This window comes from Corapipo altera, unplaced genomic scaffold (assembly GCF_003945725.1).
Source record: "Corapipo altera isolate COAL_440 unplaced genomic scaffold, ASM394572v1 59, whole genome shotgun sequence".
Lineage (NCBI taxonomy): Eukaryota > Metazoa > Chordata > Aves > Passeriformes > Pipridae > Corapipo > Corapipo altera.
In genome coordinates, this window is record NW_020884917.1 from 229,533 (window position 1) to 254,240 (window position 24,708).

Sequence of the window (24,708 nt, forward strand, 5' to 3'; positions counted from 1 at the left end):
ATAAAAAGCTGACTACGTCAGTGAAAGCTGTGTGCAACACTTAAACCTGGCATTTTTGTATGTGTTCTTATTACTTGTACATATCATCAGTTCAAACAATGGTGGGGTTTTTGTTTGGTTTGGGGTTTTTTTTAATCTATTCTGGCAAGGGCTAACCCTGAATATGTGCTATATATAAGTACATGTTTCTAGACTTAGAATATAAAATGAACCAGCTGAAAGAAAACTACTAATTGTTTCAAGCTTTGCCTCAGGTACTAAAACTCTTAATTTTAACATGGTTGTGACTTTATTTTTCAAATTCTAGTTATCTTGTGCCTGTTCAAATGCTTCAGTGTTATCACCTGCTCAAACTGAAACATTATCACACGATTCATCTGGAGAAGAATCACTAAATAAAGGCAGTAATGCCCAACACTGACGGCAGACAATAACTGCAGCCATAGAAAAGTGTCTTTGTATTTGCTGCAGACTGCACCAAAATAATAATTGTAATTAATCTAACTTATGCAGTTATCATAACTGGATTGTAGCTGCTGATATAAGCCCAACAGAGGCAAACTGCATACTCCTGTTGTGCCAGACTTTAAAATGCCATCATCTCCAATTAAGAAGGAAAAAAAAAGAAAAAAACACATTCAGAGGAATGCGAGTATAAAAAGTATTTCCTTTCAGATGAGGACACCAAGGAATACAGAGGTTAAATGAGCAGTGAAGTTGGTCAAAACGAGAGCTAGATGGGTAACCAACATCCCCTTTCCCAGGTACACAGCCAGCATTCTCCAGCATCTTCCATGCTCCAGTGCCCCTTTTATAACAGACACTTTTGTGGCAGGTAGTGAATGTGTGTATATGAAAATGAGTCACTAATGAAAATGAAGTATATTTAAAAACATTATTTTGTCTATACATGCAGATGCAGGGCACATAACAAGAAACCTAGAACCTCAGCATCTTAACAACAGTAATAACAATCTGGAAAAACCTTCTTTGCTTTTGTACGACCAATTTCTTGAAGTACATTACAATTAACTGTAGTTTCTAAATAAAACTGTTTTAGAAACTACTACTACAATATAGTAGGTAGGTAAGTGAAAGAACAAGATAAATGCTTTTATTTATGCAAAATTCTGTCTACAGGATCCATTTTGTTATAAATCTTATTAGACTGAAATATCACTTACAAGTCATTTATAATAATGGTTCAGATTCATTACCTCCTAAGAGAAATGAACTAAGAAACAAGTATCATGCAAGCCTGCATCATAAAACTGACAATAAGGATGGGGGGAAACAAGTAATAACATCAGCATCTAAACGGTGAAGTGATGGCATTTTAGTTATCTACAACAAATGCAGTATTGAAAGTGGACTGCTATTCTTCACATTTCTTCTACTGGTATGATTAGCAGTGACTACACTTCTCAAACCACCTCTTCATATTTCACTTACAAGGACGAGTATTTCTCTGGGGTGTCTTGAGGCTTGACTACATCAGCTGCACACCCATTACAGCACACTATGGAGTATCAATGCAAGCTGAACAAGGCAATCAGTGAGGGCAATCAGTTCAATTTCACTTCAAGACGGCTTTCATTACCCGACTTAGAATTCACTCCCAGTGCTTTACAAAGCCTTGCTGGGAATGCTCACTCGTACCATGGGTTTTATCCTCACTGCCTCCCACGTATTACAGCTGCCAACAGTGCAGATGTAGTTTGGGTCACCGCAGTTAGAGGTTGGACAGCTTGAGTAGTCCAAATGATGACAAAAGTGCATCTTTTGTTTAAAAACAATTCCTTTTGTATTGTTTTCTTCCTCTATTTCCTCCCCAAATTAATCTTTGTTACAAAGTTGCACAGTGATGAGACATGGCTGGCTGCCTGTTCTCCTTCCAGAGGGACATTCATACTTCTTAAAGCTGAACATGAGAAAGGGAAATTTAGTGCTGGATAATGTTCAGGGAAAAAAACCACAAACAAACAAACAAACAAAATCCCCCAAAACAAAACCCAAACAAAACCAAACAAACCTACCAAAACAAGCAAACAACCTCCCCAAGAAAACCCCAAACAAACAAATTTGAACAATGGGAAATCTTATTGCTCTCATATCTTTCTCCAAGTTACTATCTCATGGTAGACTATTCTCCTCTTGAAAAAGCTTCATCCTTCTCACTGAAAACACACCCCTTTATCTGCCTTTCCTATTGGAAAATGTATTTTTTGGGAAAGTTGATGTTTTTTGTGACGTTTTTAGTATGGCATAAAACTTGCCAACTTATGCTATCTGTAGCACTGGAATTTGTAGCTACTCCCACTGTCAGAAAGGCCCCTTTTAAAAACACAAATATTTTTAAAAGTCTTCACTGAAAAAGAGTAACACCAAATTATCCAAATAACCTCAGACAGGCATTTGAAAATCTGTCCCTTCCTGAAAAAATTAAAAAAACAAAACAAACATGTCATAGTATTTCACTGACTGTAGCACAAAATACTTTAAAAGGCAGCAGCCCTCTTTTTCCACTAGTAACTTAGTGAATGCATCCTCTCTTGACAGACTAGTAAGCCAATTTATAAAAGGGTCTCCTTTGGTTTCTTGAAGTAAACAGGCATTTTATGACTATCACGCTCATCACCTGTAGACTGTGCAGAGCTGAGAAGAACAGGTCTCCAATGGCCCACGACCACTGGCAGACTGTTTCTGCATGCACACACCTCACAGTCAGGCATCAGTAGCAGCCCAGTGTCATCCTCATTTTAAGCTTGGGAGTTTACTTGTTGTTTTTTCCCACATCTTGTTTTCACCATAATGCCAGAAAAAAAAATAAATTTTCAACAATAAAGCTCCACTTCATTTAGCTGACACTAGCGAGCACAAGATGGGATGCTCAAGACTGCATGTTGCACCTACAGTCATTCTACTGCGCTGAAGAATGTAACTTTGTAATACAAATAATATTATCTTTATAGCAGCTTCCCCTACCATATAACAGGAGTTCACCTGTTTTAATGTCTGAAGTGTAGAAGAAACATGAAAACAAGTGTTATGCCTCTCTGTCTTCCACATGCAATCCAATTGTTCTGTCCACTGCATCGGAAAGGTATTTAAGCAGCAGACCAACAATGGAGTTATTTGGGAAAAATTCCAAAAACCGAATGTTGGATCTTGAACTTAAGAGACCACAAAATACATCGATGCACATTTTGGAAGCATCTTCTAGCCACACTAGCTTCCTGCTACAGAAACAGAATCCTGCTGCATATTTCGCTGATTTGCAACAAATTTGCAATATGGACTAACATTTTCATACCTTTATTTGCAAGGATTAAGTTTAGAGAATTAAGTCAATAAAAGCAAGAGCTCTCCTTCAATCAACTTAAACCTAGGCTATGTGAAAAAAACAGTCCTTCTCACTGCATTCCAATTATGTGGTACTACAGACATTTGTACCCATGCTTTTAAAAATCACAGATCATCTCCTTAGCAAACAACTAAACTCAAGAATTCAATTATTACCAAGGACATAGAGAAAAGCACTGCCACCATTATTTGTGGAGTAAACAGCTTGTTAACATGACATCCTTCTCAAACATGGAATGACTCCACACAACACAGAATTTTGTCTTTAAATGGGAAGAAATTTCTTCAGTGCATGCTGCTTGAGAGCTAACTAAGCTGACTGTCCACCAGTCTGGAAATTAACCCATTAAAAGAAACAAAAAATCAGTTCATAACCATTATACATCATCTGTTCAGAATACTGCCACCATTTCTCTATTAGGTTTCAGAATATTTAGAATGTTACTTTCATAATAAACTGACAGAGTACAGTGAGCAATTAGTGAACTAGTCACGAATAGGAATCAGATTACTGAAAAACAAATAACTGAATTAAATCTGTAATTGGCAGCTGAATACAGGCACTTCTCCTGCCATCTCAGCAATGAGGAAAAAAAAACAAACGAAAGCAAAGCAAGAGAAAACAACCACCACCGCCACAGGAAAAAATAAATTTCAGTTTTCACGTGGTGGTAGCAAACCATGCTCCTTCAAACACGTCAGTGACACATTTCAGCCAACAGTTCCTTTAATTCTGTCTTTAGAAGGAGCTTCTATATATTCATTTCACAAAAATGGATTATTTATTTAGTATAGGTCCTGAAATGTGGACAGCTAGATGCCTTAGTCAGTAAGTATCTTTACAATCAATCAGTCTCCTCTGCTTTTGACCAGGCTCTGTAGCCATGCAATCATTATAATCAAAGTTACAAGAAGAATATGTAACCTTCAGCTTCTGGTGTGGTTTCCAAGCTTACTCAACAAGTGTACAGACATGAAATACAAAATAATTCTCCATATAAGAACTCCAGTTATTTTTCCCTCTTTTCATTGTACAGTCCAGTAACACAGTAAACTGCACCCAACATAATGCATTAGGTGCTGTGCTGCTCACGCCACAGACAGCAGTCCATCTGAAAGGTCAGAGAGCCAACACATAAAAAGTCTCTGACAACAAACACACTGTCAAAGGCATTTAGTTTGTGTCATTTTCATTACACTTTATTTTCTAAGCAACTGACAAATACAAAATATATTGAAAATATTACTAATCCCAGAAAAAAAGAAAAATCTACATAAATAGATGGAGAGTACAGGGTTAGGGTTTTCCAGGAGCATCAAACATACCCACAATTATACGGAGCTACTGAACTTGGATGGAGGTCCCAAAAGAACCCAGATCCACTAATATGAGCTGCATATATGAAGAAGTTCAAAAGCATAAGGTCTTCTAGATTTCAGCACAAAACCCTTTGTTTCACAGATGCAATCAGAGTAGTTCTGGTACTCCTTCCTTAAAAGATACCAAAACAAAGTCCAAGAAATCTGGGAACTGGCATATTTTGAATAATGATAGTATGCTTAAATAACATGTTTATTATAAACTGTCCAAAAATCTACAGAATTAGGTTATTTTTAAAATTGCAGTACTATACAGTCAATAAATCGAAGGTTTCAACCCTTTCAAACAGAGGCAAGTAACTGATGTAGACAAAGGCAAGAAAAAAAAGCTGGAGAATGTGAGCAAATGATGAAAAACCAAGAAAAGTCAGAAGGGTCAGTTTAACAAAGTAAAATTTGTCTAAGGGGTACAACTTACAAAAGCAAAGACCCAGTATGAAGAATGGTGAGAGGATGTAAGGAGTAGAATAGAGACAACTGATGCAAGTGTGGAAACAGACAGAAAAGAGGCAGAGACACCCACATTAGGGACTGCACAAAACGCATGTATCAAGAAACAAAACAAGAAAAGAGTTTATATTGGGACTGCAGTGAATTCCTCCAATATTTGTCTTCTTGCACTTTCAGTAAACTTTAAGTCAGGAAGCTACGGACCAGTTTTTAGGAAGATCCCTTGTTTATATTACACCTAAGGATGCAGTACATCTAACTTCAGTGTGCTTCACTTCACACATTCTTGTGTTGCCAAAAGAATTTAACATTTGCTCCCCTCCATATTTTTCATTTTCTCTTCAGAGGTTGCAAAGCTACCTGAAATTATCTCCATTTTCCAATTTTATGATGGTTAATAACAATAGCACCTCAAGTTACTGGCCCCAAAGTAAACCGTCTGAGGTCAAGAACAGAGCCCTGGAATTCCTTTTATTAAAATAATCTGTCTGACAGTGAACAGATACTGAAATTGCTTGTACACAGAGCTGATGTTCTGAGGAGCACTGGTATGCTACACCATCATCTGTCAGCCTCATTCCAACTACTGAGTATAGGTAATAAATATTCTCCTGGAATGTGTCATTTATCTGTGCACCAGAAGTACGTGGGTCACTTACACTCCTCCTTTGTTATGATCACAGTCAATGCACACTTAGCAAACGCATTCCCATGCCACAGAATTCGCTCATAATACACAACAGAATTGCTCAGTCTGCTGTCATTTTATAGGCAAGTCAAAGACTTGGCTGTTACTGCAGTTGCTCTCTAATTAGAACTGATTTCATTTTTCCACATATTGAAATTGTGCTGTTTAATCAATAAAATGTTTTGTTAAGAAGTGCTGATATTTTATTGTCATGTTTTCTGACATGCTCTTATATTGATGTAGTTTTATTACAGTTGGCTTTGAAGTGCCTGACAACATTAATAAAGACATGACACAAGTCTATGTTATCAAACAAGCACAAACAGGAATAGATGCCAAAAGAATCTACATTTTGACACTCACTGCCTGGACACTGAACATAACTGTAATGCAGAAAATAGTTAGCAGCAATTCTTTGAACACGCAGGTCTCTAAGAAATGATCTGTAGAGGAAAAATTGTAATTAGCCTTCATGGGTACGAATTATGTTCTCTGTTCTACCTCCTGAAAAAAAACAAAAAAAACAAAAAAAAAAAAACCCTGAGGAGTAACAAACACATCAAAGAAATATGTGGCTTTGAAAGAGGTAGGTGCTTGCCGCATCTTCCTCCCGCATTGCGGAAACCATCACAACGAAAGAACGAGTGGACAGGGTGCCTGCAGAACCACAGCCCCACAACTATGGCTGTACGGTTACCGGTAGCACAACCACAGGCAGCTGAAATGCTGCATCAATATTTGTGTCTCAATCTGCTCTTTTTTTCCCAATCCTTCTCCATTAACACCTTTATGGGAAGGTGTGGATTTATGTAGTCAGAGGGCACATTATGCTATTTCAGTAAATACTTGACTAATTTATGAGGTACTGGCATATCAGGAGAAGAGTTATCAAGGATACAAACCAATTTATTCTCATAGAAGAACTGGCTACATACTAGAGAGTCCAGGATCTTGTGTGCCTCCCCAAGACTCACTCACCAGCTTCTTGCACCAACTAACCCTGCCTAAGAAGTCTCAGCATATACTACTGTGGAACTGCCCTCAGACTTGGGCAACAATTTTGTTATCTTCCTTTCTCTCCTGCCAGATAGGGGGCAGAGAGGAGCAATTCTGCAACAGCAAAATCAGAAGATGCAGATCATTTACAACCCCTGTAACCTCAGATTTGAGGAGATTAAGTGTGATTGCAGAGGAGTAGCCACTTTGCCCTGATCCTCAATGCAAAGACAGGGATCGCATCACATGCCTAAGGAATTTTATATTTTTTAATCAGAAAACAAATTATACTGAAAAGAGGCTACGCATCTATATATTTTCTCTTGGTTATTCAAAATTTCAATTACCTAATTTTCAGGGAATATCTCCTGAAAGTCCTACTTCCCTTTGCTGCTCTCCTGCTTCTGCTGCCCCATAACCTGATTTCACATCACAAGCACTACTGCTGCCACTAATCCTCCACTATGCCTCTTACCCCACCACTACCTTATCTCCGTCTCAGATTTTGAGAAGGTTACTTTAGGAAGCAGGTCATTCAAGGACTTCTTTCAAATACAGTAATTTTCACTAGTACATAGATTAAACAAAAGTTGCATTATGCCTCAGTAATAATTCATTGTCTTCTGTATCTAACAGGATTCTTATGCTGCTTGACTTAGCTCTTGTCATTAGAGTTCACTCCATTTTGCTGCTCCGACACAGAACAGACTGCTACACCACAGTGGAAATGCATACTGAGACACATAAAGGTGGTAAATTTGTTTTGTTTTCCAACTTATGTCTATGAGTTAAAGTTTCCCCAAAAATTACACCTGAATAAAACACAGTTTCATTGGCATTTCCTCACAATAGTACATGTTATGAAATACAGCACCTTAAGATGCTCTAAGTCACTAATTATGCTTTCCTTTTAGATCCACGTTCAGAATTTTCCTTTTTTTTTTCTTCTTTTTTGTTTTTTTTTTGTTTGTTTGGTAGGAGAAACACTGATTTTTTTTCCTAAAAGAACAAAAACTGAAAGCATGAAAGTCAGACCTCCTCACTTCAGATTTCACAGCTCATAAAACACACAAATTATAAAGCTATCAGACATTTCCTGAGCTTACATTAAAATCTGCAGTGAGCCTTTAGAGTGGACCAATTTATTTGATGTGTTTCTCTTAAAGCTTTTATGACACCATAAACATTTCTGACTCCATGACAAACACTTTATAATGCATTAAGCAACCTCATTTAAACTGTTCTAAATGTTACGCCAATGGCAATGTATTTAGAAATGGAATATTCACTTGAAAATAGAAAAATCTCAAGGTATAGTTTGAACCACCGTAATATATGATTTACTTTTGTGCAACAGAGGGCAAACCATTTCAAATAAACTTCAGTGGCACCAACACCCAAAAAGCACAAAGTTGGCACATTCTTCACAAGCACATAATGCTGCACCTATTTCATGAGAGCATCAACACCACTAAAATTTGCTCCCCAGTAAAACTTCCCAATTAATTCAATATATAGTTAAACACTTCATGCTAATTAATAACAATTTCTTTGTATTCATAAAATGTTTCTAATCACTACAGTTTATCTTCATTAGCTTCATTCTACTGAGAAGCCTTGCCATCCCCCTTTACTTAGGAACAAATTGTGATAACTTCCTTCACAGTAAAAAAAGCATTATATTGTGAGAAGCCCTTCAGGTCACCAAAAGCAAGATGCATGCATTCCTTGTGAAGAAAAGTAGCACAATCTGGTTCTTATATTTAATCATGAAAATTTACAAAATACTTTTTGTATTGAAGGCACAGGAAAACTTCAACTCATGAGGCAATAAAAATACAAATACTGCAACACGATTCATTACTGATGAAATTATTAGGTGTTCAGGCATGCTTTTGATAACAGAATTCAAATCTTAGAACATAAAACTGGCTCTGATGATTTTATTAATCCAGTAAAAATCACTACTCTGTGGCTGTAAAAACTGAGATAAACAGAAGCTTGAAAGTAGGTGATTCATATATATTTGATTTTTATGTTTTAGCATCGATTACAAACAGAAGACAAAAATTTCGAGAAATAAAAAGCAGAGTATTTAACTGTGGGGGAAAGGGTGTGGGGGTATTTGTTTGGGGTTTTTTTTTAATGTTGAGGTTTCTTTAACACCATCCAGCTGACCATTTAAGCTTGTTTTTGAATTGAAGGCATCCAATTTAGGAAAAAAGAAGTTTTATCAGTTGGAAGATTTACTAAGTTCCTAGAATTTTAACACAGGCACTGTATAAACAGCTCATAAATAAACCATAGTATTGCCCAAGACTAAATTATGAATATAGTACAAAGCATTAAATTACAAAAACACTTTTATAGGACTTTGCTTTCTCATGGTACTACTCTTTGTTAACTGTGACTCTTGGCCTTAAAAGATCAAGACCAGAGATCTGATCTTGATGAAGAAGCATATAAGTGTCCCAATTTCCCTGTGAACATTTTCTTTCACTTATAAAAATGTACTTCTCACCTTACATACTTCAGCATCTGCTATGTGAATGTCTGCCCTAAAAACTGCCTTACATGGTTACTGCCTCCATACATTGCCAGTAGCTAGAAAATACTGTAAACCCCCTGCTTCAGAAAGTCATTGGATATCCAAATCATAAATTTCAAATTCCCAGCTGTCACCGCCTAACTATGCCTTCTGCATTTCAGCTTAGTCATGATATATGACATTATCACTCTCTTACACTTTATATGTTCTTCAGCATTAACAAAACAACTTGCTTAGTATTCCTTTTGATCATGTTTACCACAGCAGCAATTAATTCATCTAAACAGTCGTCACGAACTCACTCCTGTAAAATGAAATTTTGTTTACTCCTTGTTTCTGTATTTCTCTCTGTATTTAGTTCACTTTTTCCTCTTGGTAACAGGGAATGTAAGTGTAAGGGGGGAGGGGGGGGGGGGGGAGAAAAAAAGTGATGTAACATTTTCATGTAACAGCTTATTACCTATTTAGGAGTCTAGAATGATATAACATGGTTTAAAGATCCCACCCTATAACTAAAAAATTATACATTTGAATGAAAGGAGACCTTTTCCACAACATCTTTTTCCAAGGAACCATAAAGAAGTGTACTTAAATTGGATTACCAGAAAGCCTGGAAACAACAGTGAAAAAGGAAGAAGTAGCAAGTATCAGCAACATATAAACAGGTGGAAGAGTGCAGCTGTCGCAAGACATTATGGAAGTGTTTGCTTGGGGCATTTTCCCTAAAGTGACACAGAGCTCCAGTACTCTTCCCCTGGAATTAATGCAATTCGTAACTTTGGATTGCGTATGCCACACATTAGGCATTAATATAGATTATTTATGTGTTCTTCCAAATGAAGGTGAACTAAGGAAGAACATAGAAGCTTATAGGGAGCACTCTTACATAGGGTCAGTGGCAACGCATCATCCAATTTATCTACTGTAAAACCACTGTATGAGAGAACACGGAGTCTAAAACTGCAGTTACCTGAAACACCTAAGCCGCAGCAAAGTCCTATAACTAAGCAGTATGGACCTTCAGTGACAAAAAACTTGGCAAGAACCCATCATACACGTTATTTATTAAAAAAATAGTTTTAATTAAAACAGAAAGTATTGTAGTTCTATAGTGTGGTGTCTTTTTTATTTCTCTAATAAATTGTGTATAAGTGTACACTAGCATACTCATGCAAACCACAGGGGCTGTTCCACCGATTTGGGTTTAAGTCTCTTTCTTAAGACAGAACCAAGAAAAATATATCCTGTCCATGAACAGTAATCAGTATGTCTACATGAATTTATAGGCATGTTTAATTTACTTATAAAAAAAACACAAAACCAAACCAGACACGAGTCATTATTTGCACTTCTTCTGAAGTTAAATACTTGCTAGAAAGGCATACCATTAAATTACTACGTAAAAAAATATTTTAATAGTTACAAACAAACATGTAAATTTATTTACATCTACATGTTTCTGAAAGTCAGTATTGCATGTACGAAGGGGAAAAATTAAAAAACAAAGCAAACACCAGCAATTAATCAGGGAGACTTATCATCCAGGAGTGACCCACTTATAATGCTGGAGACTGGAATAGGTCCCACTTGATGACTGTCAAAAACTAGATGCATGACCTCAGATGGTTTGCATAATTTATCTGCAATTCAATTTACCCAGCCTTAATTGGGGAAAATCTAACTTACCTGGATTGCAGTTTGTCATCAAAATAGAATGTGTCCTAGAAATGCATGTTACCATTCAGATACAAAAGTATTCATACACAGTACTTTAAGTCTCCAGAATCAAGTACTCTCCATTGGAACATACAATGTTCCAATGTCTTTGCCATTTATTACTCGTTTGATGAATGTTTCAATCTTCTAGAAGAAAAAGGGAACCATTTGCTTACTACCTGCTGAGAACATTAATACAGTACTTCAAATCTAATAAATGAATGAGCAGGGGACAATTGGATTTTGCAAGTTTATTGCATGGTAGTTACATTACTTCTCAACTGGCCAATCTTTAGTATTTTTGAAACGACATTACTTAACAAAAAGCATTTCCTTTAAATAATCATGTACCCTACAAATTGTCGTTAAAACTAAGCAAAGAAATTAGACTGGGAGCACTCACTGGATCAAGCCGCTCATTTGTGAATAGTCCCTATAAACAAGGATTTGCCAATCTGCCAAACTAATTTTCCTACTTTGAAATTAATGTCATCAAAATTGATAATACCACTCAATGTAAGTTACAGATCTCTGCTGTAAGCAGAGAGGTGTTACCATCAGTTGGTGTAAATCTACACTGTTCTTAAAAACAATGGAACTACATCAATTTACAGCTGCTGAATATTTGTCCCTGTGTCTGTTTTTAGCACTGATAAAACCACTGAACAAATTTTAAAGCTCCCATTGACTGTAGCAAGACCAATGCCTACAGGAGGCAAGAGAGACTATAAGCAAGCCATCCTAGAAGTACTGCACTTTTTCCCTGCTATTAATTCCAAGTTTAAAGTTAGTTGTTAACTTCCTGGGAGGAAGCCAAGAGCACAGTAGATTTTAGAACTTCTTAGGTTTCTTGCATGTAATCCCAGAAATTCTGTTTAATAACAGTGATTTATCAGGCCAAGTCCAGTTTACTGTAATCATGCAAATAACCCCCAAAAAGCCCAAAGGAAAAGCAGCACCATCAGGAAAACATGATTTGGCCCACAGTTTCACTCCAACAGAATGTAGTTTCAAAGTGACTGTTGCACTGCTGTTCTCTCCCTGATAGCTATAATTCCACCTGTGTTTAAGAACTCTTTGCATTTCCTCTACCACCCTTACGTAATTTTTCCTTCATGGGTACGACGTGGTGCAACACTTGTCTAAGCAATCTTCACTTGCACACTTAACTCTGGGGTACTCAAAAGGACTAGAATACAGCGAAAAGAAATAATTGCTCAAAAAAGGATTTTGCAGGAGGGGTACTCAGTTGTTTCTTAGACCACCATCCTGTAAAACTGCAGGCAACACAGACAAAATACAGTTGTTTCACAGAAGACATCTTTAATCAAGGCATATTTCTCTACATGATCCTAAGTGTACGGATTCTTGCAAATAGCTAATAAACATATTTCTGAGGACTCTGAACTAAACAGGGCAGTTTTCAAAAGTATCTCCATGCACCTCGCCAAGTGGCATACACGGTAGTTATCTATAGGTATTTTCCTTTACACATTAATAGGAAGAGATTTACAGCCACTTGCATTCTGTAAGCATTGCATGCAACGATGATTTTTAATAGCAACTGAATTAACTTTTAACTGCAAGGAATAAAAACTCAAAACTTCTGCTTCAGGACGCTACCAATAAGAATAAAAATAGTTAATTATTAAAACCGGTTATCAGAAGGGAAAAAAACAACTTCAGATGTTCTTTAGCGTTCCTCCATTGTAAGATACTTCAATATATAAAAGAAAAAGAATTAAAACGGAATATTCCTCTTCAACTTAAGCATACCCATACAGAATCAGATTTATCAACAGCACAAAATAATCTCCTACCTACAGTTTGCTTCATGCAACTTTTTAGAAGAACATTTTTTAAAAAATCCTCCTAGACACCACAAAACTGTTCAATTTAAAATCAGCTAATCGATCACCTTTCTGTAAAGCTGCATTTCTTTTCTCTAATGTAATAGAAATATTTGAGGGATTTCCGTTTTTACCTTTGCATTTTTCCTTTTCCAGTATCCATAACCAATCATCGCTCTGCTCTTCCATTATGCTTCATATATTGCAGAGTGAGAAGCATCTTCATTAAATAGTATTAAAAATAGAACACACCCGATCTCCCCACCGGAGCATGCTCTGACAGTGCTGATACCACAGCTTTCAAGGTAACCATGCCCAGCTGGGAACTGAGAGGCAAAGTCAGTGCGAGATTAGCAATTTGCAAGCCCAATTGTGCACACAAACTTGCCTCGATCCGTGACGAAGACTGCTAAAACAGAAATCAGCGTGCAGTTAAAAGTATACAACTGAAAAGTTGCAGGTCAGTTTACAGGACGGGTTGTTTGTTTGGTTTTTTTCCCCTCCCCATCACCCTCAGCTTCAAATGCTTTGTACTTGCCTAAAACGTACATATGCTATTTAGAAGAAGGCGCACCGGGCATGCATCTGGCTCAGCATTGCAACGGCAGAGAAGTCAAAGAGATGATGCACAGACACTTGTGTCGCTCTCTAATGTCTTTGTTTCCCCTCCCGGCACATTTACAGCGATGTCACACGGCGGCGGAATGAGTTTTAAGCGAAACCGCACACACCTGGAAGCGCAGAGACACACCTAGCACGTAAAAATGCACTCGAAATCTGAGCGTGTTCCCCCCGCAGGCTGACACGGTAAATGAAGGCAAAATAAATAACAGCAATTAAACAAGGCTGCGCAATGGCTGCGCTCGATGAGCACGTCTGGGTTAGAGTTACAAGCAATATCGTTTGAGACGCACAGACAAGTAGGCAGAATACAACAAGCGGAGTAACATGAACTGCTTTTTATGAAAACAGGACACCTAATAATACGCACGTAACTCCCGAACTGGGACCCTCCTCCACTGCATGCAAAAAGAGATGCTAAGGAAGCACCAAGTAAATCTGTTGCCCTCAAATCGCCACCCTTCAGAACAATGCCAGTCCAAGCAGCCCAGGCTTGCCCTCCAGCAAACACGGCTTTTGAAAGCGGATCCCTGGACGCTGTTCACAAATCAGCGAGTAAAAGTTGAGATTTTTTTTTTTTTTTTAAGTTTGATCCGTTTTAGCTAAAATGACAGCTGAGAGGACGGAGCTCTCCCCTTCCCCCCCCCCCCCCCCCCAGATCCCCTCCCTGGCGCTCGTCTCCCCACCTAGGTTCCCGGACAGCGGCCACCTCACCTCCGCGCCGGACCCCGACCCGCCTCAGCTCCGGCCAGCAGCGCCTCTGGCGATGACCGGCCGGCGGCCGAAACTTTGGGAAGCCGCCGCCCTCCGCAGGGCAGACGGCCCCGCGACCACGCCGAGACCCGCAGCGAGCCCTCCCCGCCCTACCTGGCTGTCACCACCGCTATGCTGCCGCTCCGCAGTCCCGTGCACGGCTCCGGCTCCAGCAGCGATAGCATCCTGCCCCGCCGGACTATGAACGACACCCTTTTTTCCTTTCTTTTCCCTCCCACTCTGGTAAATACCGCATCTTAGAGCCGGAATCCTGCGGCCGCTATTAATAATTGCACATCGCACGCAATAAAGGCAAGCCCCGGCTGCATACACAGCTCCTGTTTCCCTCTTCCTCCGCTCCACATTCTCCAGCCGCCCTGACCTCAAAAATTAAAAGATCACGGGGAAAGGTGGGGGGGATGGGGCGAATGACTCCAACGAAATGACAGAAAACATGCTGAAAGGAAAAAAAATAGACAAAAAAAATCGCAACAACAAAGAACATCACGCCACACAAATGTCGACAGATTCTGCTTTGGCTTCTTTGGGGGTTGTTTTCGGGGTTTTTTCGTTCTTTTTTGTTGTTGTTGTTTTTGTTTGTTTGTTTTACCTTGCCTGCAAACGGGATCTGCCCCCAGCGTCTTGGCGGCTCGGGTTATTTTTGTTTGTTTGGTATTTTTGGTTGGCCGGTTTGTTTATTTTTGCTGCGGATACGCTGCTGTTACAGTACAGTGCGTGTCTTCCTGAAAGACATGGTCTCTTCCTCCGCCTCCGCCGCGGGAGGAGATCCGCCGCCGCGCCGCGCTGCTGCCCGGGCGCGGTGGCCGCGGCGGCGCCGCCCGACCCGCCGGCCGCCTCCTGCCTCGCCCCGATCCGCCGCCGCCGCCTGCCTCTGCCCGTCCTCTCCCGGCGCCCGCCTGGATCCCCGTCTGGCTCGCTCCTCTCTGCCTGTCCTCCGTCCTTTATCTGCCGCGCTCGCCGGCTGTACTGTCTGTCTGCGAGTCTCTCCCTCTCCCTTTCTCTGTCTCCCCGCCCACGCAGCGTGGTGCGCCCCGGACCGCAGGCAGCGCCGCGCTCCGGCTCCGCTCCGCGCCGGCTCCGCGCTCGCTGCGCTCAGCGCCGCCGCCGCCGCCCCGGCTGGCACTGCCTCGGCCGCCGCACAGGAGCGGCCGGCCCCGCCGCCATGGCGCTCCCCGCCCTCACCCCACCCAGAGCCCCACGCAGCGCCCGGAGCTGCCCGCCCGGGCTCCGTGTCTGTCTGTGTGTGGGGTGGCTCTGTCTGTACGTCTGAGTGCCTGCCCGCCCGTGTGCGTGTGGCTTCCCGCACACGCCGGCCCCTCCAGTCACACTGCTTCTCCCCCCCCCCGCCGCCACCAGACAAACCCTCCCCGTCAGCCCATCCCCAGCCAGGAGCAGAGACAAAGCACCCGAGCGGGGCTAATAAGGAGAAAGCTCGTTAATCCCCTCCGATTCCTTGTTATTTGCTCCCACCCACTCCCCGTCGCCCTCAACACACGGTCGAACACCCCACCTCACTCTCCCAGGACAAAAAAAAGAGGGAAGGAAATGGGCCCTTGACTCCAGAGGACAGCTTTAGTGAAGGTCGGGGGGGGGGGAGGGGGGGGGGGTGTTTAATTATTATTTTTGCTTGTGAAACCTGACAGCCTCCGCGTTGATCAGCCGAGCTGCTGAAAGGGGAGGGGAAAAAAAAAAAAAAAGACTGCAGTAGATTTTGGGTAGTAGAAGATAAGCCACTGAAAATGGGGCACATGATCCCCTTCCCCCTCCCCTGCCCAGCATGACTCTATCTAGGATCTGGCTTGATGATATTTCTCCTGGAGCCTCGCTGCACACCATCAAGACAGAGGGAAACAGGCAATTCAGCGGCACATGCATTTCCAATACATAAAACCCTGCTATCCATTTAAAACCCGAGCCTCATTTTACCCAATTGAATACATCCAGCCATTCATTCCGCACCCAGCCGAGAAAAGGGCATTTACCTCTTTGGTAGGTGGCTATTAATATGCAGTAAAATTATAGCTGTACAATGCCAAATGTAATTGCCATAGATCATTTAGAGCAGATCCAGCAATTCAGCTGCTGGAAATGCATGTCTGTGAATAACCATGCATCTGGTACAATGCCCTCTACTACAATAACCTGAAAGGAGACAGAAGTGTCTGGTACTAGCTGCAATTAGTAATCCTATGGATGAAAAATAAACAGTCAATAAGTACAAAGCAGCAAGGTCCTACGAAATATAGCGATCATTTCTGTCTACGGCAATACAAATAACCCAACTCCCACAGACAGACAATTCGTATTTAAAATACACAGTTAAAAATGCACTCCTTTCATTATGTGCTTTCAGAAAGTCCTAGTTATGAAAGACAGCTTGCTACAATTAATGAACATAGTAGAACATGCATACCAGTAAATATGGACAAATATACAGAAGGCTGGGGGAGGATGGAAGGAAATGTTTGCTTTAGTAGGTATTATCGTGGCACCCCTGGAATCCCTCTTTCCCCTCAGAAGCAAACACCTGCTTTTACTGGGGACCGCTGAATGGAATCAGACTGGAAGAATACAGTGAGCGATGAACCACAACAGGGTGTGCATTAGCCTGCTCTTGGTGCATGCCTCAAGTGATCAGAGGCATTCAGCCAGGCACACCAAAACCTGCATTCTGCTAATGCACCTCCTGATGTGGCTTCCTCCTGGTATGGCACTAGTCTGCTACAGCTGGTGACAGGGCAAGGACCAGCTCTTTGCTTTTTACCATTTGATGTTTCAGCCCTCTCCACAGTAGGCCAAAGTTAATTTTCTAAAATGGCTATCAAAACTGTTCTGAACATGCACTGAAATGCACAGGACCTCACCTAGCTGCTGCACATCATTCCTTCTCTTCCAAGCAGATAAGCGAGTGAATGCACACTGCAACAGGACACAAAAGCAGTACTTGCTGGTGCCTTCACCAAACGGCTTGCAACTCACCTACAGGAGGAGAAGGGGTGAGGGTAGTGAATGTTTCAGAACCTTGCTCTGGTCACTAGACACAATGAACCTGTTCAACAGCCACGTGTCCACAGCTTGTCTCCCACCATTGAGATACTGGAGTACCAAACCTATATGTCAGATCTGTAAGTAGATAAAAATTAATCCAAGCTGTGGTCTGGCAGTTCACTCTACCTTCTCCTATGTGGCAGGATGTGCTTGGGACGAGTTACCAAGTGTTAAAAGATGCCAGCTATAGCAACACCAAAGGAAATAATCAGGGGAAAATAACCAAACAGTATCACTCCAGTATCATGTAAGCAGTATTTCAACTCAGAACGGTGAGCAGCATCAAATACAGCATGTGCAAATAAGTGAAAATGCCTCCCTTTGTTGAAAAGTCACCTCAGACCTTCTTGTTCAGATACTAACCTGACAGAATATGCAGCCTACATCCCCTCCTTCAGGACTTTGCAAAAAAGAAACATCACAATCATTGCACAATCATAATTTTAAAGAGGTGGCAAACTACAGCAATGACTTGCTGCTGCCTGTCCTGATTTGTAAACATGCACAGGGATAACTGTCCATTTAAGCCTCATGAAAGTCAGCAGAAGCTGTGTGTTTAAGCAGAGGCAGAATTTGGTAAACTCTTCAGACCTCTGACACCTTTTTCTGTTTAAGTAGCCAAATTTTGAGGGTAATCAGGAAAAAAAAAAAAAGACACAGGACCTACTTCTACAAATACTTTCTTGAGTAATGCATTTAATTAGTTAACCAGCAGCACATGCTTTGTAGGACTCTGGTATTGCCAAGTGCCCCTGCACAATAGAACCATGTGTAGCGGTGAAGCATATGTGTGCTATAGGTACACAAAATTCCTACAGACAACACCAAACACTTCAGCTCAAGGTACTTTCAAGGCATGACAACAGATTATATTACTTGTTCACTGTGAGCACGCTTTTTAACTATGATATCTCAATTTCACTTAGAAATCAATAAAATCTTAATGGGCTTTCAAAAACCGGTATCTGATTGGAAGTATGAGATGTCAGACAAACATACAGAACTTCTTGCAGTTTTGCAATCACAGGAGATTCTTGTGATAGAAGGCATAGAGTGTTACTAAATACATTAATAAAAGCTTGCACGACTGGTTGCAGATTTCTGCTGCTTCTAGTCATTTTTCAGTGAAAAAAACCCCTAGCATATAAAGTCTGTTGTGTTTTGGAGTTATGGAATGGTTCAGTTTGAGGCCAAACAGTATAAGCTAACTGTTGATGTTTTTTATCATAATTTTCTGTGAAAGAGATCAGTTTTATGGGGTTTTAATTTATTTTTAAAGTTTTTCTTTCTTTTTATGTCCTACATGTTACAAACAAATTAATCATGCATGGTTTGCAGATGGACTTAAAAATACTGTGCTTCTATTTAAAGTGGCACTTTACAATATGTAAATATAGCCAAATTGCTCCAGTTTTACATACTTCTCAGGAAGAGCTGAAACATTTTTCCAGCTACAACATCTCAAGTAATGGAAAATTAACCAAGCAATTTGCGTAAACCATGTACTGGTAGCTCAGATTTGATAAAAAAACGAAGCTTTATGCTCTTTCCAATGAATTCAGTAAGAATTTTGCAATGGATTTCATTAGGATTAAGATCAGGTACCTAAATCTCAGACTCTCTCTTTGGAGAAAGATCAATGAACAGCCCTTTAAAATATAATCTGTTGCTAGAGGGGCTGAGGAAGCTTTTTTTTCCACTGAAAGCAAAGCATCATTTCTTTGTGTTTGACACTTGAAATCCCCTCTTAGTTTCTTTTAGAAATCCCAAAGTGTTTGATGTGCCATATCTATGTATTTTGAAAAGGATATTCCGGTGTGGAGTTCCTCACCCCACCAAAAAAAAAAAAAAAAAAAAAGATGGCTGATCCCCCCTAAGACAGAAACTGTAGCTCTTGCTCAGCTCTGACTTTCAGAAGAAGAGGAGTAGGAATTTGAACTCTGGCTTTGACAGCTAGAATTGGTGCAAATGGTTTCCCCTATTGTGGCCTTTAATTTATATTTACAGGCAGGAGGACTGGGGGACTTTTCATGTCACAGTGTTAGAGAGGCAGTGGACTGTTTCATGGGCTGAAGGGTGGCTGGCAGCTCCAAAAGGGATATTCCAAAGTAATCCAGAGGCCACACAAAGGGTTCAGCGTGGTATCCTTCTGACTCAGTTATATTGCTGACAACACTGAAAGAGCTGTGACAGGTTGAGAGATGCAGGCAGTGGACAGCTCTCTGTTGCTCTGAACAGAAACACATCTCTGATATAGAAACTTAGCATAGCAGTATTTTTTATAATAGGTATGTGTGGTGTCCACCATAGGACAAAGCTGCAAAACATGGAGTGGTGAGTAATAGAAAGAGCAGTAAGAAGAGAGAGTCAGCAAGAATGTTGTGAGCAGTGGTATTAGGATGGGCCAGAGAGAAAATGGTGGGAAAAAGAGGAGGAGGGAGAGTCCCAGCTAGGGAATGCAGTGAGTTGGTTATCTTGAGATCTGTGATTCATTGTGGGGAATGTGCACTACCTGCACATATTAGAGTACTGTAGGGAAGAAATCAGGCTGAGGAAATTCTGAAGTCTTCCGATAGGATTTATGAGCTTTAATAATCCAATGGCTCAGGGTCACCTAAGAGCCCAGGAACTGCTTGGCTCAGAAGTATGAGTGACTCTAAGGAGACATATGACAAACACAGCATCTGCAAGAGTGTAGTTACAGTCCTTGGCATAGGAGCCATAAGAATCACAAACAAGTTCACCAGCACAAAACAGTTTCCCATCAAGATCTTATCAAGAAAAGTCTTTATTGCAACCCTTTGTTTAAAGCAAAGTATAAAAGCGTAGCTTTCCTCCTAGCACACCTGTCTAGAAGACAAGCTTGGGTGACAATTTTCAGCTATCACAATAAGATGTGGCTTTCAACACAGGTACATGGTGCCGCTCTCACTGCTGAAACATCACTAGACCTACACCTGCCCTTAAGGTGCCCTGGAAGAAGGGAAGTCGAGGGACTAGGGAACTTCATGGGTTAGCAAGTGGATCGAGGAAATGACATAGTGGGGGAAAGAAGAAAAAAGCAATCTCGAGAGGGTTCTCCACTTACTTTCTAGAAATCCTGCCAGATCAATATTAGGAATAGCAATAAAATATGCTTTGCAGTTGTAGGCTTGGTTTAACACTCAAAAGCAAGTATGTTTTAGAGAAGACCAACACCTCACCTGTAGATTGGATACTATATGAAAACTTAGAGACTGAAGTTGGAAAATGATTTGGAGGTGGAAAAAGAAAGATTTACTGTGCCAATCAGCCCCTCTAACTCTGACTACTCACTAACTACCAACTTTTCCATTTGAAATTCCCCTGAACATGTTGCCCTCTTAACTTTTGCTTCTAGAACATCTAGTCCTCTCTGAAATGCATGTTTTTGAATGTAAGAGTTTAAGAGAAGCCTCCCGTTTTCATGAGGCCTAGAACTACCTTGAGGGTATTTTTCACAAGTAACTTGATACTACACTACTATGTTGACACTCTTCAGCCAGATGCCATTTTTCAGTTTTCCTTTAAAATTTTTAAGAATCGTATTTAACTTCTCACATCAGAATCCCTAGAAAGGATCCTGGCCACAGTGTCTGTGTAGCCTAGATGTATTGCTTTCCTGTTGCCCACCCTACTTCACTGTAGTATGCTCTGGGGCTCACGCTGGCCACTTTCTTTAAGTCATCCAGTTGGAGAAGCAACAAACAACAAACATTGGCCACAAACCTTATTCAAGAGGAGGTGAGGACACCCTCCACAAAAAAGAGAGCTAAGAGAGTAACATAATTTGCTGGCAGATCAGTTCCCTCACAATACATGTGAGATTAAGTAGTTGCCCCCTGTAAGGCCATGTTGTGCTTTATATACAAAACAGTGTGCAGATGTGCCAAAGAACAGGAGCAAACTGGGAAAAAAAATCCTCAACAAAACTAAACAAATCAAACCAAACAAAAAATTCCAACCTGTGCTAATTCACTTTTCCAAAACCTGTGCTTTACAAACCACTGGAGGCAGCTTCTCTTTGCAGCTTATGTATAATTATATTAGTTTTGTTCATCCTCAGTAAAAATGACCAGAAAATGCACAAATGTAACCTCAATTTAGCATAGTCAGCATGACTCTACTTTGAACCATCCTACTCAGAGATCTCAACAGTAGCAGCATCCCTACAACAAGCAGAGAATAATTCCTGCTAAGTCATTTGAAAACCCTCTCAAGTTCTGTTAATGATGATAAAATGTGGCCTTTTTCATACAACTGGGAGTCTTGGAGTTTTTTTTGAGGAGCTATGGGTTAAAATCCCTTCACTTTTAGTGAGGTTATCACTCTTCCCTTTGACTCATTTGGAACAAACGTTACTTTACTTAAAATTATCAACCAAATATGAGTTTAATTAGCATTAATTTAACAATTTGCAGTGTTACGTCTTTAACATTTTGGAATCAGTTTTTATGTTGGCTACTGGGATGCAAAAAAGGGACAGTAAAGAACAAATGACTGCTGATGTGAAAATTAGGTTCATTCAACACGAAGTGATGGGGGCAGTAGGAAATCCCACAATGCTGTAGTTCATGGACAGAATACAAAGACAGATGCTTAAGCTTCCAGCATTTTGAGGTCTTGGACCTCTCAGGTCTTGGAGTCTTAAGCATAGTTATTTCTATGTCACTGCCCTTAAAATAAGACTGTTCGCTCAAATTTTCTCCAGCTGCCTCCTTTTTGTTTCGCCTTGCCTTACCCACTAGACATATTTAAATTTTCCTTTGTTTGGAATCTACATTTTTTCACGCCCTAAAATTATAGCCTTTGCAATGTGCAATAACTGTAGAAAGTCCCTTCATTGAAAGAGCAGAACATGGTACAATTTTAGCATCATATAATTTCCTGCATAATTGTTAAATCATTTTCTTCCTTTTCTCCCTCCTCCTCTTTTTTTTTTTTTTTTAAAGGAAAGAAAGATTCAAAATGCATATCCAGAGAGAGAGACAGACAGAAAACTTCACTGCCACATAATACCATGCTACACTGCAACTCACATTTACTGCAACAACCATCTTGCATCAATGACAAGACTTTCCCTATATATTGCTTTGGTCACTCAGAACTGGACTCTGTACTCTGAAAGGCACTATTGGTTCACAAATGTAAACTTCATTGTGTGTTTGTGACGTATTCTCAAATATCACAGCATAAAAATATTAAAATAAAGCTGTTCATAACATTTTCCTGTGCACCATCTGGGCCTTGCAAGAAAGCTGACATTATCTGTCAAACTAAAGATAACCACATTTTCTCTCTTTTGTATCGCTAATGTTTGTCATCGCAAATTTCACTTTAATGCTCCAATTACATTATGACATTCTTAGAAACTGAATGGCACTAATGACTTTCATTATTATTTACACACTTCCGTAATTATAAGGCTCTCCCTCTCATTCACAACATGTTCTCCCTCATAACACTCGCTCTGATATAAAGCTAATGAATTTTAAACTTTCTATTACATAAAAGCCCATGATTAATTACCCAGCTTCCCAATCTCTTTATGATGCACAATACAGGGCTCTCCTGCAGTGATGCAGCAAAGGGGGAAAAGTATGGAACTTTTATTCCCTCCTCAGTGAAAGCAAATAGAGAGATAAATAAAGTATCTTTCTCTTTAAAGTGGCATATGCAAATTTAATTGAAAACAAATATAAATCAAAGCATTCCTCAGGAGAAAGCTAAATATCCCCTTATTAGCCGCATGTAGTAAATAGGATAATAATGGCTATTCTTATCATCTTTAATTTTTCATTACAAGAATTTTTTAATCTAGTTCAAGCAAATGAGATGGTAGAAGTAAAAATACATGGTTTTTACATAAGATGTTTAGTGTGGATTGCTGTGTCACCAAGATCAACTATTTATGTGGTTTTAATTATTCAAAATACTTGACTCCACTGATAAAAAAAGACAAGACAAAAAAGCCCAAGGTTGCACCAGCACCACACCAGATGAAGGGCAATTGTGACAAATATAAATTACTACACTTCAGACTGACAAAGGTAATACAATAAACCAGAGCCTAGAAGACTTTGAAAGACATTGTGGGGGCACTGAGTAGCCTATCAATGAAATTCAGAGCTCACTAAGCACTGATACAGGCTGCAACCTGCACAAGCTGTACATGTCTCAATGCCTATACTGCCAACAGAAATTGGATTCCTGCAGGCAAAGGTAAATGTACTGACAGTCACAGGGAGGAAGAATGGGTTAATTAAAAAGTGTGGCTACTCTTAGCCCATTTGCTGGCTAGTAAACTTGACCTTAAGATAATGGGGAACCTGTGCGTATAAAAAATTTATTTCCTGCTATTCCAAGGAAGTTCCTTTTTTATACCTCTCCCCAGCTAGTAAAGCAGGAGTCAGTATCAATGCAAATATATGCAAGGAATATAGTCCCAAATGGGGCAAAAATCTCATCCTGTCATGACTGATGATATCAGTCATGGATATCCAGCTATGAATGACATATTCTTTTAAACCAAGAATGGGACACCTAGAAAGATGAAGGTTCATTTGCCAGAGCCATTTACCTCTGTGTTGCCTTTGTATGAACTCTTACTGCTGATCTGCTGCTGGAACAGATAAGAAAATTTTCTTTGTTGTGAGAAAAAACAAATGCGGTTAGTTTTCTTTTTAATATCATATGTTTTAAATATCTAATCAGTTTCCAGTGTCACGGAAAACCCCAGAGGCATATTACATTAAATAATTCCCTGAAAGTTCAGTACAACACAATGATACAGTGTAGTTTCAACCCTTGTGAAAATTCTGAGGGATGGTAACAATACTTTGGTCTGTGTGGTCCTACACAGCAAATAACTTGAAATTTTCTCAGGGCTTGATCCAAGTTCCACAGAGTAAGCTATATGATCATCCTACTGTCTTCATTTAAGATCTCGTTCCAAGGCTGCTCATCAGCAATATCACTTATTTGAGTTATGAAACTCTCTAACATCAGAGAATGTTCTGTAGTTTAAAAACAAAAACCAAACTTGGATTAATCAAAAATCAGTCCTTCCATTCTCTTTAATGTTGTCTTGCATGCTGCTGTGTTGCAAAAAATTTTTAGGAGTACATTATGAAGCAAAAAGTATAAAACACTCCTATTATTTCTTTAAATCCATAGCTAGAAGCCAAGCTTTAGAGAGCAGGCAGGCTCTTGGCAGATGAGGAAGAAAGACATAGATGCAGAAGGAGAGTAGGTCT

General features: G+C 39.9%; 1 protein-coding gene across 12 annotated transcripts in view; it reads right to left on the bottom strand.

The window, feature by feature from the left end:
• ARPP21 (cAMP regulated phosphoprotein 21) overlaps positions 1-24,708 on the bottom strand; it is a 196,840-nt gene that overhangs the window by 125,573 nt on the left and 46,559 nt on the right. The window contains exon 1 of one of the 12 annotated variants that reach the window (XM_027655990.1): positions 14,976-15,143. The exons of 6 other annotated variants lie outside the window; for them this stretch is intronic. The gene's annotated coding sequence lies outside the window, so the exon portion shown is untranslated. Of the gene's footprint in view, positions 1-13,125; positions 13,508-13,540; positions 14,224-14,326; positions 14,397-14,479; positions 14,939-14,975; positions 15,144-24,708 lie in introns of those variants that run through there. 5 more of the 12 variants (XM_027655993.1, XM_027655996.1, XM_027655998.1 and 2 more) reach the window with 5 other exon arrangements.